At 42.8% G+C, this 19,396-nt stretch overlaps 1 long non-coding RNA gene across 2 annotated transcripts in view; it reads right to left on the bottom strand.

Annotated features, from left to right (window-relative positions):
* LOC139083085 (uncharacterized) overlaps nt 1-19,067 on the bottom strand; it is a 52,614-nt gene extending 33,547 nt beyond the window's left edge. Inside the window, exon 1 of one of the 2 annotated variants that reach the window (XR_011539644.1) lies at nt 18,783-19,067. This is a non-coding gene — a long non-coding RNA (uncharacterized lncRNA). The remainder of the gene's footprint in view (nt 1-18,782) is intronic. The other variant, XR_011539643.1, reaches the window with a different exon arrangement.
* Between the last annotated feature and the right edge of the window lie 329 nt (nt 19,068-19,396).

The following is a 19,396-nucleotide window of genomic DNA, read 5'->3' as shown; positions in this document are numbered from 1 at the left end:
GTTAAGAGCGCATGCTCTGCTGCAGGCAGCCTAGTGTTTGGTCAGTTCGAATCCTGGCCGCGGACATGGCACTGCTTATTGAGCCACGCTGAGGTGGCCTCCCACATGCCACAACTAGAAGGACCCACAACTAAGAATATACAACTATGTACTGGGGGGCTTTGGGGAGAAAAAGGAAAAAAATGAAATCTTAAAAAAAAATATATATATAATTGACATTGTTATTCTTTAACCTAGTAGTTTTAGATTAATGTTTTTGTTCTATTCCTCCTTGTGGGGCTGGAGTGGCCTTCATGAACATGCTACCAAACAGGGTTCCAGGAATGAGTTAAATCCAGAGTGGGTGTTTAGCCAAGTTGGGCACTAGAATCCCAGGAGTGACGCTTGGAGATCATTACTAGGAAAATAATGGAAAGCATTAAGTCTAATCACTGGAGTGAGGACAAAAATGGGAGAAGCAGCAGCTGCAAAAGATGTAAGCAGAACCAGATGCAAGATAAAGGTCAAGGAGACGGATTCAGAACTGAATCTGTGAATGCTGAGTTTGTTCAAAAGCTGAGTGCGTATTGTAAGCGTGCATGATGGTTTCAATGAGCTGTCCATCACTGGACAATGTGTTAATGCCAAGTCTAAAAAAACTGGAGAGAGGCTGGATGCACACAACTCAGGGGCTGCTAAGGGTACACGAGACCCAAGGAAATACCTAGTGTCGTGGCCAGTAGTTTAAGTAATATCAGGAATACATGCATGGTTCATGGGAGTGTTGAAGTCAGGCAGACAGAAAGCTGAAAGTTAATCAAGAGGGGCAGCAGGTCACAGACAAGAGAGCAGTCAGGAGCCAGGAACTCTCCAGGAGCCAAAGGGCAGGACAAGAAGTCAGCAGGAAGTTGAGTGAGCAGCTAGCAGACTGGACCACAGCCCATACAACAGAGGTGAGAGTGTGGACAAGGAGACCGGACAATCCCAAATTGAAAGCTAAATTGACAGTTACTCCAACCAGGAAGCTCCAACTGACATGTTCTACTAGAGCAGAAGCCAGTTGTACAGCCCTAGCGGTAGTGGGGAATTCACGGGAGACAGCAAGTAGATGGAGCGCTTGAGGAGAAGGGGCAGCACGAAGGGCAGGTGGTGACCCCGCCCCATCCATCAAATAGCCTTCTCTTTCCTGGCATTGTCCAGTGTCTGTTTCTGTATAGGCTGGTTCCAGGGCTAAGCGAGTTTGCTTTTGTTCCTGAGTGCCGCTGACAGTTCCAGGGAATGTCTCCCTCTCCTTGAGAGGTGTCAGGGGCCTTCACCAGGGGCAACAGTACCCCAAGCTGATTCAGTCTGGAAAAGGATTTGGGCAGATTCTTGGGTTATTCATTTACTGCATTTTTATTTTGAAAAATTTCAAACCTACAGAAAAGTTTCAAGAGTAGGACAACGAACTCCTGTAGACCCATCAACAGATACTTAGAATGTGTACTGAACACGGAGGGAACTGAAGGATGCTGAAATCTAGGACTCAGGGAAATCATTAATGGCCTGTTTCTTAGAAACAAAAGCTTTCACTGGCTCAGGACACAGAACAGAAGCTGCCTCTTGGGATGCAGGATATAGGTCTGGAGGATGCAGGAGGTTCAGGAAGGGGTCTGCGGAGGTGGGTGTACCTGCTTCCCGAGGCTCTAGGAGATTGAATGGACATGGGCTCTCAATGGGACAGGAGGAGGAGACCTTCTAGGCATCCAGTGCCCAGGGGCCCCAGATGGCATGGGTCTTTTCAGCCAAAAGGTGTTGGTTTCCAGAGCTCAGAGAAGCATCCACTAGGAGAGAATGCAGTTGAATGCAGGAGTAGCTGGCCTTCAGTATTCCCAGTGATATCCCTTTAGATGGCACTCTGAAGCCTCCAGTCCCACCATTACCCCCTTTCCAGAAGATGACTTGGCCTCCATCTTCATAGAGAAAACAGATGCTAGTAGAGAACTCTAAACATGCCTGCATTTACGGGCAGTTAAAATGGGCGAAGTGTGCCTTTTCCTCTCTAAGGCTCTAGTCCCATCCTCAGAAGAAACAAACCCTGCTCATGCCTTCATCTCAGACTTCCAGCCTCCAGGATCGTGAGAAAATGACTTCCTATGGTTTAAACCACCCAGTCGGTGGTACTTTGTTATGGTAGCCCAAGCAAACGAATACAACCGTATCATTACAGAGTAAAGCAGTGGTGAAACTTCTCCATTTCAAACTGATAAAGATTTTTCCTTCCTTTATACACAATATGATGGTTTCCAAATGGTTTTTGGGTGACACTGAAGAAACCTATGTGACATCTAATTTATTTGGGGTCAAAGGCCAGATATAGGATGAACTCGGGCTTCTCAAAGGATATTTATGGCAAAGGGCCCCAAGCCCAAGTCAGCAGAGAGTCACCACAGGTCAGCTCAAAGGTGTCCAGTCAGAAAGGAGAACACAAGCCACGTGATGAAGTGGATGGCAGGAGGAGGAAGGGCAAGCAGGGGGCGGGGATGTGATGACGTCAGGCCTAGGAAGGGACAGTGCAGCCGTGGCTCATGCCAAGACATGGTTTTCCACACGTGCTCCCTCACCTGGCTCACAGAGGACCCCAAAGGGGCAGGTCCCTGCCGGTTCCAACCACAATTGAATGATTCTCTTTTTAAGCTGGACATGTGCCCAGGTCAACAAGAAGAAACTTCATGAGTTGATTCTGAGGAGTCAATGTGCTCCCAAGAGCAGAAGGAGTGTCAACGGAAGGGGCTATTAATTCAGTGTTTTCCAAGAAATGTGTTGTCAAGACGATGCTGGACTAAAAATGAAAATAGTTCTTAGTGTGACGGGATTACGGGAAAGCTTCATGATCATTATTTTGAATTTTGATTTAACCTTGTTATGCTCTATTCTCAACCAACTTTTATTTATTTATTTATTTTAATTTTTCCTTTTTCTCCCCAAAACTCCCTGGTACACAGTTGTGTATATATATATATATATATATATATACACAACTAATATATATTATATATTATATATATATTAGTTGTGGGTTCTTCTAGTTGTGGCATGTGGGATGCCACCTCAGCATGGCTTGATGAGTGGTGCCATGTCTGCATCCAGGATCCGAACCAGCGAAACCCTAGGCCCCTAAAATGGAGCGTGCAAACTTAACCACTAGGCCACAGGGCCGACCCCTCAATGAACTATTTTTAGAGTACTCTGGGCTGATATATGGCAAGCTAGTTTTTTTGGCTTCTACCATGTGTCACTGACATTCAGATTGCTGTTGCCAGGGGGATCTGTGACCTTCTTGCTACCTCCTTATAGCTCCTACTCAACCCCCCCCCCCCTCCTTTTGAGGAAGATTAGCCCTGAGCTAACTGCTGCCAATCCTTCTCTTTTTGCTGAGGAAGCCTGGCCCTGAGCTAACAGCCGTGCCCATGTTCCTCTTCTTTATATGTGGGACACCCACCACAGCATGGCTTGCCAAGCGGTGCCATGTCTGCACCCACGATCCGAACTGGCAGACCCCAGGCCGCCGAAGCGAACGTGCGCACTTAACTGCTGGCCGCCAGGCTGGCCCCCTTATATCTCCTACTTTTAAAAAAATTAATTTTTTTAACTGAGGTGTTAGTCACATAACATTAAAATTAACCATTTTTAATTCAGTGGCATTTAGTACATTCACAATGTTGTGCCTCTATTTAGTTCCAAAACATTTCCATCACCCCCTAAAAGGAGCCCTGTACCCATTAAGCAATTGCTCTTCATTCCTTCCTCTCCCCAGCCCTTGGCAACCGTGAGTTTGCTTTCTGTCTCTATGGGTTTACCTATCCTGTACATTTCGTGTAAATTGAATCATACAGTATGAGATCTTTTGTGACTGGCTTCTTTCACTCAGCTTGGTTTCAAGGTTCATCTGCACTGTAGCAGGTGTCAGTGCTTCCTTCCTTTCTGAGGATGGCTGAGTCATAGTCCACTGTATGGATAGACCTCATTTTGTTTATCGTTCATCTGTTGATGGGCATTTGGGTTGTTTCACCTTTTGGCTATTGGGCATCGTGCTGCTATGAAGAGGCATGTACAAGTATTTGTTTGAGCCCTTGCTTCCAATTCTTTTTGGTATATACCTTAGAGTGGAATTGCTAAGTCCTGTGGTAATTCTTTGTATGTACTTATTTTTTAAAATTTCTTGAATGCTTATTGACTTTTTCTTTTTCATTGAAGAAGTAATGCATACTGGTGTTAAGAATTCACATAAATGGACTACATCAAACTAAAAAGCACCATAGCAAAGGAAACCGTCAACAAATGAAAAGACAACCTAACAATTGGGAGAGGATATTTGCAAACCATATATCTGATAAGGGGTTAATATCCAAAATATATAAAGAACTCATACAACTCAACAACAAAGAAACAACCCGATTAAAAAATGGGCAAAGGACCTGAACAGACATTTTTCTGGAGAAGATACACAGATGGCCAACAGGCACATGAAAAGATGTTTAACATTATTCATTATTAGGGAAGTGCAAATCAAAACTACAATGAGATGTCACCTCAGACCCATCAGAGTGGCTATAATTAACAAGACAAGAATTAGCAAGTGTTGGAGAGGATGTGGAGAAAAGGGAAATCTCACACAGCGCTGGTGGGAATGCAAACTGGTGCAGCCACTATGGAAACAGCATGGACAATCCTCAAAAAATTAAGATTAGAACTACCATACAATCCAGCTATTCCACTGCTGAGTATTTATCCAAACAACATGAAAACATGAATGCGTAAAGATATGTGTGCCCCTATTTTTGTTGCAGCATTATTCACAATAGCCAAGAATGGGAAACAATCTAAGTGCCCATCAATGGACGAATGGATAAAGAAGATGTGGTCTATATACACAATGGAATACTACTCAGCTATTAAAAAAAAGATGAAATCTTGCCATTTGCAATAACATAGATGGACCTTGAGGGTACTAGGCTAAGCGAAATAAGTCAGACGGGCAAAGTCAAATACCATAGGATTTCACTCATAAGTAAAAGCTAAAAGAACAACAAACACACACAGAGATACAGAGGTTAGATTGCTGGTTACCATAGGGGAAGCGGGGAGAGGGGATGGCAAAAGGGGTGACTGGGCACATGTGTATGGTGACGGATGGTAGTCTTTGGATGGTGAACATGATGTAGTCTATACAGAAATCGAAATATAGTAGAAATGCACAACTGAAATTTATATAATGTTCTAAACCAGTGTTACCTCAATTAAAAAAAAAAACAATTCAATTAGAACAAAAGAGGATACAGGAAAAGGAAGTCTCTCTCCCAGCCTTTCTCCTTAGGAATAATTTCTGGTTCTCACTGGTTAACAGCTTCCTGTGTATCCATCCATGCATTTTCTGCGTGCGTACAAATTGTACCCCCTTCTCTGTTTTACATCAATGGATGCGGCGATGTTCTCCGCTGCCCAGTCTGCTCTTCTTTGGGGTACAGTTTCATCCAAGGGTGGTCTGCGGCTGGAACGAGTGTACCCCAAACAGGGGGGATGCTGCGTTGCTGGTGCTGAGTCAGTCTCTTCTCCCATCGCTCTCTCCATCTGTTTCTTAGTCTGGTCTTGAGGCCGCTTGCTCTGCATGTCTGCACGGCACTGCCCTGAACGTCAGCTCTCCTGGCTCTCCATTCTGCCCTCTGGGCATGTGGCAGCAGGCTCAGGAGTAGGTAATTATGCTGTGGAATGCCAGGATCCAAGAAGCGCTATGTTCATTTATAAGTCCCTAAACACAGTGTGCCTGTTTGACCTACTTTGTAGTTGAAGAGCTACCAAGCAAAGGAGAGGTCGTTCATGGTTCGAAAAGCTGCCTTTCCCCAAGAATGTCAAAGACTTGATCAAAACATCTATCCGCTTGTTAACCCTTTGAGGGCAGGACCATGTTTTAGTCATGTGTGTGACCCCCACATCTCTTGGACATACCAGGTGATCCGTACGTGTCTGTTGTATGACTGAAATGAGTTGTACTTTGAATATGAAAAACCTCTTGAGACATATTTAGATTTAAGACATAAAGGCCAGTAAATAAAGGTCCACGTAGTCTAACATTGACGAGCAATAGCAGAATAGTTCTGGTGTGGAATACTGAGCAGCACCGCTAGAGTTCCCGGGTTAAGTCTCAGGACATCTTTATTCACAAAAATGGCAAAAGTCAGATAACACAATGTGACGTGAATCCGGTGGGAGAAACCTGTAGGCCAAAGCATCTTGTTAACGAACAGGTTCAAAACTGAAGTGATTTCCTCCCTCCTGAAATATGGTTCCGTACCTTTATTTTCCTCTTGGTTAAGAGTATCAACATCTTCACAGTGTGAGGACCCAGGAATCTTGGAGATAACCTAGATTCTTCTGTTCTCACCCCCATATGCAATTCGTCACCAAGTCACTCCTGTCAAGTATCTTCAAGGTCCTCGAACTTGCCTATTTTCCCCTCACAATTACCCCAGCCCTGGTTCATGATAGTATCATTTTTCCCTTTTCTTTTGATTGTGAACAAAAATCTAGAGAAGTCTCTTCCCTCTTCTGGTTTTGCTTTACTCTAGCTTAATCCATCCTACAATTTTAATAGATTGAAAATGCCCAAACCTTCTACTACTCCCCAGCTCTCACGGCAGCAGCATGGTTGCGTGGCATGTTTCACTGAGATGTTAACTTAGGCATACCAGATATTACAAATCATGCAGGGGAATCGCTGTGTGGTTCAGGGGTAAACTCTAGGCTCCATCGCTGGGGACACACTTAGCAGACGATGGCCGGGGAAACATCTCTGCCTGGTCATGTGAGACCTTCCTCTCCCTAGCAGCCTGGTTCCTCGTCATTCCGTGGCGCTTTCCCACACCCCCCACCAGTGCATTCCCTGACTCTGATTCCCGTGGTGCATATGGAGCTAGGACTCAGAACTAGAAGAGAGAATTCTCAGCTTCTCTGCTATTGCTCCAAGTCAGACTTCAGATTAGCAAGTTTTCATCAGCTGTCATTTCCATAACTCCAGCTATTACTTTCTTCCCACAGAGGATATTCTACAAACCACACGCATTTGGAGGCATGACTCTTCAATTCTGCAAAATTCTTACTCCTGCTGCCAGTTCTGGGAACACTTGAGGTCTCAACAGGGTTCTGGGGCTTACGTACTTCATGTCTGCTTATCTCTGTGTGGGTTACTAGGATTTATGTATCTCAGATGATTTACCTTTTTCCCAGAACACCGATAGCACAGTTTATAACACTCTCTCTACCAGCTCCCATTGCACCCAAACAAAATCAGTTTCACTTACTTCATCTAAATGTTTATTAATATTCAGCCTGTCTGATTTGCTTAGAACTTTAGAATTTTCCATGAAAAGATTTCATGGAAATCTTTCATCTCAAAGATTTAGAGTGTTGCAGGCAACAATAATTTTAGCACAATCTCATTGCTTTATCACCACTAGCAGTATCTTCAAATTTCAGGCTAAGGTGGATGATATGGATGCTCAAGTTGACAGATCATTTTTTTGAGTTGAGTTCCCCAGAGATACTCCAGTTGGAGGCTGTAATTTTATGGAGGCAGCTCTTTGCGCTGAGTGATTTCCCCAGGGTCACATAACCACCGAGGCCCCTGGCTTCCTGTAGTGTCCTCTTTCTACAGCACAAAGCCAGTGCAGGAATGGGATCTGCATAAACAAGTTTAGATATATGGTCCCCGTTATGGAGTTCCTCTTTGGTTAAAGTTGCCATATATTCTCTTAATAACATTAGTCGTCATGAATAGACAGGAAAAGAGGGGCAGAATGTTAATGAGATGCTCTGGGAGGTGGGTAAACGGTGTTTTCTTTTATCCTAACATAAGACACTCTGGCAAAAAAGCTTGTGATTAGTTCCACTTCACACAGGATATTTGGAGAACTGTAAAATATCAAGCAAGCTAGAAAGAAGCAAGCCCTCCACATCTTATTTTTTGGGAAAGTTTCAGAGGATCCCTGAGGATGTTCTTAAGCTTGTAAGTTCTAAGACCCTTCAGAATTTACGTGTAGGTATGAATTATTTTCTTGCCTTGTAGGCTTCCAAAAGACACTTAGAAGAACTGGGTAATTGAAGGACCAAGTACAGTATTCACAGAAATGTGCAACCATTGCCCCAGAAAGAAAGACTGTACCCATTAGCAGTCACTACCCATTTCCCCACAAGTCTCCCTAGGCAACTGCGAATCTACTTTCTATCTCTATGGATTTGCCTATTCTAGACATTTCATATAAATGGAATCATACAATACATGGTCTTTTGTGACTGAATCCTTTCATTTAGCGTAATGATTTCAAGGTTCATCCATATTGCAGCATGTTTTAGTACTTCATTCCTTCTTGCGCCCAATAATAGTCCCCCGTATGGACATACCACATTTTATTTATCTATTCATTGGTTGATGGCCATTTGGGTTGGTTCCACTTTTTGGCTATTATGAATAATGCTACTTTGAACATTTGTGTACAAGTTTTTGTGTGGACCCATACTTTCATTTGTCTTGAATATATACCAAGAAGTGGAGTTGCTGGGTCATGTGATAACTCTATGTTTAATATTTTGAAGAAGTGTCAAAGTGGCTGACATCATTCCGTATTCCCACGAGTAGTGACCAAGGGTTCTAATTTCTCCACATCCTCACCAACACTTGTTATTGTCTGTCTCTTTTATTAGCACCATCCTAGTGGGTATGAAGTAGTATCTCACTGTGGCTTTGATTTGCATTTCTCAAAGGCTAATGATGTGTTGTCTCTTCATGTGCTTATTAGCCATTTGTATATCTCTTTTGGAGAAATGTCTATTCATATACTTTGCCCATTTTAAAATTGAATTATTTATCTTTTCTTATTGAGTTATAAGAATTCCTTATATGTTCTGGATACAAGTCCCTTACTGGATATATGATTTACAAATATTTTCTCCCATTCTGTGGGTTGTCTTTTAATTTTCTTGATAAAGCAGCACAAAAGATTTTAATTTTGGTGAAATCCAATTTTTGTCTATTCTTTCTTTTGTCACTGGTGCAGTTCGAACGTTTTGAAAGATATATCTCGCTCTTCAGGGTAGAGGTGAAAGAGTTACAACTTATAGGTCTGATGAGAAGTGTATCATTAATGTGACTCTTTGAAGATGAGAAAATAAGACACTTAGAACCAAGAATAAGAAAACATCAGACAAAGAAGATTGAAAGCAATCATTGGCTAACTTCAGTTGACTATGAAGGTCTCCATGTCACTCACAGTCCTGGCAGGGAGCAGATGGGAAACCAAAAAGGGGTGACTGGGGAGAGCTTAATGAAGGGACTTTTATATACAGGTGCTGACAGTGTTAAGCGACACCAACAAATGATGACGAAGCACTCAGGGCTAGTAATGCTGGGGAGTTGCTATTACAACTTGGTGAACAGGAAGGGAGCAGTGACCAGAAACTAGTTATAGGGAGGGGCTGGTCAAGGAAGCCATGACTGTTGGTAAAGGAATGCGGCCCCTGCCAACCTACAGTGAGGCAAGGAGCACCTGGAGGTGTAGTACCTCCTGCTCTCTTTCTTCCACTCTGTGATCTCCTGCCTGTGCCTTCTCTTGGCTGAACCCATCTAAAGCCAGGAGCAAGGAGACTGGTTGACAGAGAGCTGAAAAGCCGGGCTACGGGGCCACGGAACAAGATGGAGGGTGGAGAGCGCGTCTGAGGGAGGATACCCAGTGGAGTCACTAGGATGGCAACTGGGATATTTTCCCCTTTTGGTGGGGGTGGGGGAGCAATTTACACTAACAAAAGAAAAAAAAAAGGGCAGATAATTCCCTCATCACGTCTTTTAACTTTCTTCCTGTTCCCCTCCCTTCGCCCAGGAATACCTGTCCCTCACACACTTGCAGGTAGAATTTGATCTCTCACAGGCCTTGGTTCAGGTGCCACTTCCTTCATGATGCTGTTCCTCATAATTCGCTCAGAAGGATCTCCTGTCTTGGAAGTCCTGTTGGAGAGTGAGCTGTCCACAAAGTGGGTCTAACTTTTATGATTCCTCACAGACTCATCAGATGGCTCTCACTGCTTCATCAACTCTTGAGGCAGAACCATTTTTATTCACCTTTGCACTTCTGCAGGACCTGCACAGAGCCCTGATATCACACAGCGCTTCAGCCAATACTTGATGAACAAATGGATTTATGATGAGGAATTATCTTGGCTTCTGGGAATCTGCTAGTTGGAAGGGCCCTCGATGTCTTTCTGTTTTTAATGTAGAAACTTCATACTCCTACTCAGTGTAGACTCTGCCTCTGGGTGGGGACAGCATTGGTGGCCTCCTCAGCATTTCTCCCTTCTTCCTCTATCAGAGCCCTGATTTTCTTCAGACCTTCGCCCTGCCCCACACTGTCACGGATCAGCGGGAACCTTGTCCCCAGTTAGAATAATTTAAGGATAATGTGTTCCCTTTTGCCAGGAATTGATTAAAGGAACGGACACGTGACTAAGCTCCGACTGCAGAGCCTTGAAGAGAAGTTGCTTGGATGTCCCAGAAAGTTCTTCCTCCCTCTTTAGAGAGAAGCTCCAGTTGTTACTGGCAGCCATTAGACAACTAGGAGAGAAGAACCAGCTTCAAAATGAAGACAGCGTGCATGGCAGAGCAGGGATGTGAAAAGAACTGGGCCTTTGCTAATAACATCATTAGGGGAACCTGAAGTCTGCTTTATCTCTGAACTTCCCCTTCTGTGAATAAATACATTTCCTTGTTTGGAAAGACCTTTGACCTGGGTTTTCTGCTGCTCTGTGTCTGAAAGCCGGCACATACACCCTGCCATTGTTTTCCCATTCAATTCTTCTGTTTTAGGGGCCAAAATATAATTGAATAGCCCTGCGAATGTTTAGACTCCCTCTGCGCCCAGGAACATAAGAATGGTTTATACCCAGAGACCCTGTCAAGCCTGAACATCATCTATCATTTCACAGTAGCTAGTGCTCTGAAGGCTAGGCGTTTGTTCTGTATTCATTCCAGAATCCTGTTTATGTGCTGCCTCTTGTCCATTACACCGCACTTGGATTTTTTTTTTACAGTGTTTCCAAAATGTTAAAGATATTTTCTTTTCCATACACACAAAAAACTCTGCTTCGGCAAGGTAAGAATGAGCCTTAAGCCCTTAAGCTCTGAACCCAGAATAGATCAACAGCAGCATTTGCCAAAGCAAAGCCATGTTTACCCAAGGGGCCTTCTACCCAGGACTCTTAGCGAGACATGATGCTTCAGAGCAGCCAGGGAATAGGGCTGTTTATGTCGTAAATTGACAGGCCAACTTCACAGTAAGATTTATTTTGCCTTCCTTTGCAATTTAAATGGGAAGTCATAACCAATGCTTGTGTAAATTTAAGTCCACCCAGAGTGATTATTGGAGGCATTCAGTAGGCACAGGGAGGGGGCTAGTTATTGACACATTTTCTGGTTACTTATTCATAATTTCCAGGTACTTGTCTTTCTGAGCAGAAAGATCTCATTTTCCTCCACCTGACTCCCTAAGTGGGAACAGTCAAAAACTTTTCAGTGGAGCTTGAGAGGATGGGAGATAATGCACCGGGAGGAGAAGCAATAACTGAGGGGCATTTTATTGGGGGCAACTGTGGCTGAAGAATTGGAAAATAATCGTCAACAATTTATTGGGAAAGGGAGAAAATGAAGGGCTTTGGAGCCGGGAAAGGAGGAAGAAAAACAACATAAGGAGAAGGGTAAGATTTGCTGGGCCACAATCAAAGAAACATATTCAAAACTGATTTGCTCTTACATGATTGAAGAGAAAAGACACACTTATTGGTGGTTACTAAGTAGAAATATCCTGCAGCCCTTTTTTTTTAAAGCTGGTCAAAATAATGAGTGGTTCAAAAACGATAAAGAAGCAGATTTTTCTAGTTATATTTATCTGAAGTCCATAATGTCCTGGTCAGTCAGACAATGAGCATTTTTGCTAAAATGCAACAGGAAGGATCTGATTGCTTTCTGAAGTCCTATAGTTTCATAAAACTGATCTCTCAAGCATTTCTTCCTTTGCCTCTTTTTATCAATAAGTGCACATTTTGGAGAATTTGACCATTTCTTCCTGATATAGTTTTGCCCATGTAGTGAAGGAAGAAATATTTTTCTACTCTCCAGGTTCTTCTGGCTGTTCTAAGAATTAAATTGACGAGAGACAGAATAACAGGAGAAAATCAAACAAAGTTTAATAACATGTATACATGGGAGAAACCCAGGAAAACTGAATAACTCACCAAAACGGCCAAAGCCACCACCTTAAATACCATCTTCAGCTAAAGACAAAGGAGGATGTTGAGGGTTTGGTTTGGGACTTTGAAGGAGAGAAAGGCAATTCACATGGAGATGGAAAAGCTTATGTTTGGTAAACAAATGTTTGCCCTACCTTGCAAAGACAATGGACCATGGGGAGGACTTTGATCAAAGGGGCCTTGCTGGGTTCCTCCCTGTCTATCACACCTAGTTTATATGACGCTATAGTTATCTTATGGTGATAGGTCCTTCCTGGAACAACCTTCTATCTTAAATTCTTTTAGGTAATTAGGGGGAAGATCAAAGTTTCTTTCTGAGTCTTTTGTTCTTAAAAATAATCAAGCCAAAGAGACACATTTTTGGGGTGGCAAATTCCCATCCCCAACATCCGTCTGCTACACAAGTTCCTTTATTTTTGTAGTATCTAAGTCAATGTTTCTCAACGTGGTCTATGGGCAACCAACTTCAGAATCACCTGAGATGCTTGTGAAAAAGTATGTAATCATGAGGCTCTACACCAAGCATATCAGTGGATCAGGATAGTTTTTTCTTTCCTTTCTAATTCCTATAACTCTTATTTTCTTTTCTTGCCTTACTGTACTGGCTGAACTTTGAGCACAGTTGTGAATAGAAGAGTTGATAGAAGGCATCTTTGTCTTATTATCACTCTTAGAGAGCACACCTTCAACATGTTGCCGTTAAATATAATGGTTGCTGTAGGTGTGCTGTAGATACCCTTTATCAGGTTAAGAAAGTTCTCTCTCCATTTTTAAAGAAGAATTTAATGGTGAATAATGTTGAATTTTGTAAATCTTTTTCTATATCACCTGAGAAAATCATATGATTTTAATCCCTTAATCAAATAAAGTGACAAAGAGAGATAAATATAGATTTTCTAATGTTAAATCATTCTAGCATTCTAGGGGTAAACTCAACTGGGTTATGGTGTATTATCTTTTTAAAATACATTTTGGACTTGGTAATATTTTGTTTAGAATGTTTACGTCTATATTAAAAAATGAGACTTGCCTATAATTTTTATTTCTTGTACTGTTCTTGTTTGGTTATAAGAGTTCAAAGAATGAGTAGTTACATGTTGTCTTTTTCTGCTCTCCAGAGGAGTTTACTTAAGATGGAATTTTCTGTTCCTTGAAACTTTTGCAGAATTTACCTATAAATCGTCTGGAGTTGGGCAATGTGGCAATGCATCTTGACCTGGAGTTTTCTTTGAGATAAAATCTTAAACAATTGATTCAATATATTTAACATTTATAGGACTCTTTAGGCTTTCTACTTCTTCTTAAACTAGTTTGGGAGATTAGATTCTTCTAGGAATTTGTCTAGGTCATATGATAATCATAAAGGAAGTCATAATACATTTCAAAGGATCAATATCAAACAATGTTTTCTAACCATAGTGCAATAAAATTAAAAAGTAATAACAAATGGATTGCTTAAAGAGGCTCACCTACTTGGAAAATAAATGCTGCTAAAGAATCATGGCTTTAAAAAGGAATTGGAAATCAGAAAAAATAAGAAATACGTAGAATTAGGTAATAATGAAAACACTACTTGTCAAAATTTGTGGGAAATGCCAGAGCAGAATTTAAAAGAAATTTTTTAGCTCCAAATAAATTTATCAGGCAACAAGAAAGGTTAAATAAAATGAACCCAAAAAGTGATCTTAAAGAAGTCAACAAAATGGAGAAAACAGTAACATAAAGGAGATTAACAAAACTAAAAGCCGGTCCTTTGAAAAGATTAGTAAGATAGAAACTGGCAAGATTGGTCAGGAAAACACAAAAGATGATGGAAATAGACAAAGAATTAAAAAGGGGAAATAAATACAGGTATATCAGGGATTTTTTTTCTTAGTGGGTATTATGAACAACAAAACATGAAAAATATGAAAACTTCATTGAGAGCAATAAATTCCCAGTACCGCCCTTATATCCTGGCAAGAGGGACCCCTGGTTTGGCCTGCTTTAGAGGGCCCAGCTCTGGCCCTCCTCTGGCTCTACCCCTCCCCAAAGGGCCAGGGGTACCCAGAACCAAGAGGATGTGCCCTTTGGAGCCTGTCTCCTCTCACCAGACCGAGGAGCTAGGGTGTGGAATGCTCTGTGCAGGCAGCTCTGAATTCACTTGCAGGGCTTGCGTAGGCTATTCTCTGCACACAGACTGTTCTCCCAAGGTGGGAGGCTGTTTGCGGGAGTGAAGATGGAGTTTAGAGATGTAGTTGGGTGTCTATACACATGCACAGGAGGCCTTCCGGACGGAGCAGGGCATGGGAAGAAAGGAGGGGGGCCTGCAGTGCAGGGGCCAGGGCATGGTTCTCCTCAGCCACCCTTCAGCCACTGCAGAATGGGCGTCGGAGTTCGAGAATTCTAAATTTGAACCTAACCTTCTAGGTTTTATGTAGCCACAGTTGTCATGGTAGGATGACAGAACAAACCTATTTAAAGTTTGTTAGCATGACTTATAATTTTAAATATTTAGATATATGGTGTGTGGATTTGCATTTGTATTTTTGCCGAAGGCCCTTCAGCATTTGAGGTGGACCTGTGTTTTAGTATTTCAGATTTATGGGAATTCATACTCTGGTGTTAGGTGTTGAGCTCTGGGGAGCAGTTTGCCATTATTTAGAAAGGAGACCATTTACCACCCAAGCCAGTAATGCCATGCCTAGACATATACCCAAGAGCAGTGCTATTCAGAGGGCCAGTTCTGCAGTAAGAAAGAAGGGCTTGCACCAGAACATCGTAAGTCAACTTTATCATGAAGCAACACTAGTTAGTGCAGCTGACATTTGTTTTACAGTAAGACTTTCTTGATGAAGGAAGCAAGGTGCTGATTTACCAGAAACCAGCAGTTCTAGGACCGTATCTTGTGGAGTGCTGCCCCAGAGCAAGTCTTGCCCATGTGCCTAAAGAGCCGTGCACCAGAATATTTACAACAACATTTTTGCCAATAGCAAAAATCTGGTAGCAATCCAAGTGATCATCAACAAGAGGAGAGGAAACCAGATAGTGGTATGTTTACAGAATGGAACACAACATAGCAATGACAGTGAATGAATCAGAACTGCACATTTCAAAATGGATGAGTTTTATAGCTTAGTATTGGTGGGGTGAGGGAGAGAAGGAAGACAGGTTGTGCAAGCGTGCACATACACCATTTAGATAAAGTGAAAAAATGCAAAAAAAAAATACTGTGTGTTGTTTAGGAATAAATATATAAGCAGCAAAATTATAAGAATACCAGGAAGGATCAACAACAAATTCAGGATAATGTTACCTCTTGGGGAGGAAGGGAGATCGGGCATGACTAGGCAAGTATGCTGCGTATGAAGGTTCTTGTTTTGTTATTTTATGCCTATTTGTCTGAAATATTTTAAATACATTTAAAAACAATTTCAATTTTGGCTAAATGCTTTTTGTAAAAAATATATTTTAATATCATATGATCCAGCAATCACACTCCTTGGTATTTATCCAAATGAACTGAAATCTTCTGTCCACACAAAAACCTGCACGCACATGTTTATAGCGGCTTTATTCATAACTTCCAAAACTTGGAAGCAACCAGGATGCTCCTCAATAGGTGGATGGAAAAATAAACTGTGGTACATCCAGATAATGGAATATTACTCAGCACTAAAAAGAAATGAGCTATGATTCCAATTGTGTGACATTCTGGAAAAGGCAAAACTATGGAGACGGTAAAATGTGAGTGGATGTCGCTGGTCAGTGGGGAGAAGGGATGAATAAGTGGAATACAGAGGATCTTTAGGGCAGTGAAACTGCTCTGTATGATGCTGGAATGGTGGGTACATATCATCATACATTTGTCCAAAAGATAGAAAGCGCAACATCAAGAGTGAACCCTGATGTCACTATGGCCTTTGGGTGATTACCATGTGTCAATGGAGGTTCATTGATTGTAACAAATGTAGCGCTCTGGTGGAGGATGTTGACAGTGGGGAAGGCTATGCAGGTGTAGGGGCAGAGGGCATATGGGAAATCTCTGCACTTTCTGTCAATTTTGCTGTGAATCTAAAACCTAAAAAATGAGGTTTATTAATTAAAAAATATATTAAAAAAATCCAGATTTCTGTGAAGATAGTTAATTCTTTTTTTCAAAGTCAAATGCATCAACCACAGAATAGAGAGTATAACTCTGAAATGTTTAATATTAATGTAAAATCTATTCGGGAAAAGTTTTTTAATTGTGCATGACCGATTGTAATTTTATAGTTGCTAATTCTTGCCAGTGTTCTTGGTAGTTGATAACAAGAAAATTTTAATGGTTATGACCTGGTTAAGCCAAAGCATCCTTTCATAATACCGAATCTAATCAGCTTTAAGGCTAAGGTAAAGTAGTCAGGAATATTGCAGGTTAAAAAAAAGGCAAGCAAGCAAGCAACCAAACAAAAATGACCTGGTGAATGTTCAGGAACTATTTTTGAAAACCTGGTACTCATCGTTCTGTGGCTGGGACTTCCCTGACCTCCTGCTTCTCAGAGTCTCTAATGACTCCCAGGACAGAGCAGCATTTGGAGAAGTGCCCGGCCCCGTCCTCATCGTCATGCGGAAACGGAGGAGCCGTGCACGTAGGCTGCACTTACCCTTTAAAGTTCCTGAACCACAACATTCACGCAGATGTCATCCTTCTTTTGAACAGGAGACAAATGATCCCCGGCGGTCGTGCCCAATTTTAATCTCTAAATATATCTCACACATCAAATTCCATCACATGGTCCCTAAACCATGTGGCTAGATTATAAGCCCGTCTCCCAATGGATTCTTGCCCACCTTCTGCCACGCAAAGCGAGCGGTAACGGTGTCATCTCAACTCATCCTTATTGGCAAGTGGGCACAGTCTTTCCTCTTACTCCACTTCCAGCTGACATCTCTCTTGGCTCTGGCCCTTTCCACTTGGTCCCATTTTGGACTTTCCCTTTTTCTCTTCCCCTCCAAACACGCTCTTCCCCTGACCCTGGCTTCACACGCAGCCTTCTCCAAATATATTAGATGCCGGGTTAGAGGAAAAGTATCTTGAATGATCTTGACTTTAACATTCTAAACAAAATATAATTTAAAAAATCTCACTGTGAGAGCAACATCTATATGAATTTATATTCTTTTACTTAAGGAATTCAGAATATTCTGAGTTTTGGAAAAATTGTACGGAACCCATAGTGCCATCCAGAGACAACTACGGTGAAGACTTTGATGTAGGTTCTAGTGATCTAACAGATTTAAATCAGATCTCCCCCAGATGCTCCACCCATCCCCCCTAGCATCCTTCACAACATGGCATGGGCAGTGATCTTTTCTCATCTTCTTTTAAACACATATACGACATACTTAAAACATATATGTCTTTTAAACACATAATATCATTCATATTCATAGTTCAAAGACTAATTTCATTCGTTCACATCAAAATACCTCTGGCCTAGGAGTGTTTTCTTCCTTTTTTTCACCTTGTGATGTTCAATAGGCTTTCCCCGACACTGGGAGCAGACAGCCAGGGCCTGCCTAGCGCTGAGCCCTTCCCAGCAGGCAGGTGTCACCCTCTTGCTGGCCCTTCAGTTCATGCAGCTGTTCCCAGGGAAAGGCCTTTAAGCCCTATTCTGTTCTCTAATGACAGGCCCAGAAGACACCCTGAGCCTGTGGCAGGCATCAGTTTTGGGCACTAGGCCACAATCAGAGTGTGTCAGAGTGGGCGGCTGGAAGGAGCCAGTACCTAGAAAACGGGAAGAAAGCGAGTTTGTGGCAGGGAGCTAGATGAGGAAGCCTGTGGTCCCAGTGGAACTGGACACAAGACCGAGACAAATCCAAAGTAGGGGTTCCTACTTCTACCAAAAATGCATGCCTAGCACGAAGCGGGTGTGGGGAGTCAGGCCGGCAAAGCCTGAGTGGAGAGGAGGTGTCAGAGAGCAAAGGCAGGCGGTGAGTTGAAGGCCCAGTCCTTACGGAGAGGGACCAAGAACCCAGGCTGGAAGATGGAGAAGAGGTGCAAAGCCTGCAGAGGGAAGGTGCTTGGCCCTGCGCCAAAGGGTGACCCAGATCGAGGCCTCCTCTTGACTTCAGTCCAGGGCAGGACCTTGCCTGGGAGTCACGCGCAGGCTCCTGCATAGAGAGGAGCACAGATCAGGACTCCTCCCTCCACCTTAGAGGGTAGAAACATACAATTTGCACACTGGAGAATTTCAAGTCAGCCTGACTCAGGGGTTAAACAGAGGATGACTCAGTGGGCTACTTTGTGAGGACTATTCTCCCAAGGAGATTCCCTGTCTCTTTAGGGCAGTGAACCTGTCTCTGTCTCTCTCTCTTAAATGTCCTTTAGCCCAGTGCCCAGACAGACAATAGACAGCACAAACCTTTGTTGGATGAACAAATGAATGGATTTGCAAGAGATGATATTGATTGACTAAAATGGCAGTTGCTCCGTCTTAGAATCATAGCCTTACCTTACGTCTTCCTGTGGCCATGTTAGATTGACCTCGCTCTGCGCTGGAGTAGACCCAAACAGCGCCTCCCCTCTCTCCCAGGTGAGGATCCCTTCAGTATCCCCTCCACTGGACAAGAGTTCTTCACATTTGCCTGAAGGGCCTGGAAGCTCCCAGGAACACTCTTCAAGGCTGAGGCTTGTGAAGTCCTACTTGTGTTTTGGAAAAGTAATGACCTTTCCTGGATGCTGTCAAGGAGGGCAACAATTCACCACCAATAACTGAAATGGAGTCATACCTATCTCCAGAGGCAGCTGGAGGATTCAGAAATAGGATGGGTGACTCGCTCCTGACCAGCAGCTTGGCGTGACCACAAGTGAGGTCACAGCTAAGTGAGAAGTGCCTGGGGCAGCCTGGAGGTGAAAGAGGGGCCAGTCGGTGGTATAATGGGCAGCTCCCTCCACGCTCATTATCCCCACCTGCTCCTGTCTTCTCGGATTAGAATCCTAAAGCGAGTTTACAGAAAGTCAGCTGGAGCCCGTCCTCCATGTAATTCAGATCACGTTGCCTGCAGCTCCTAGGAACTCAAATAAACAGAAGGACTGATATTACTACTGAAAATGTAATTAAGGGCA

Source organism: Equus przewalskii, chromosome 4 (genome assembly GCF_037783145.1).
Source record: "Equus przewalskii isolate Varuska chromosome 4, EquPr2, whole genome shotgun sequence".
Classification (NCBI taxonomy): Eukaryota; Metazoa; Chordata; class Mammalia; order Perissodactyla; family Equidae; genus Equus; species Equus przewalskii.
This window is presented reverse-complemented; position numbering and strand designations above follow the sequence as displayed.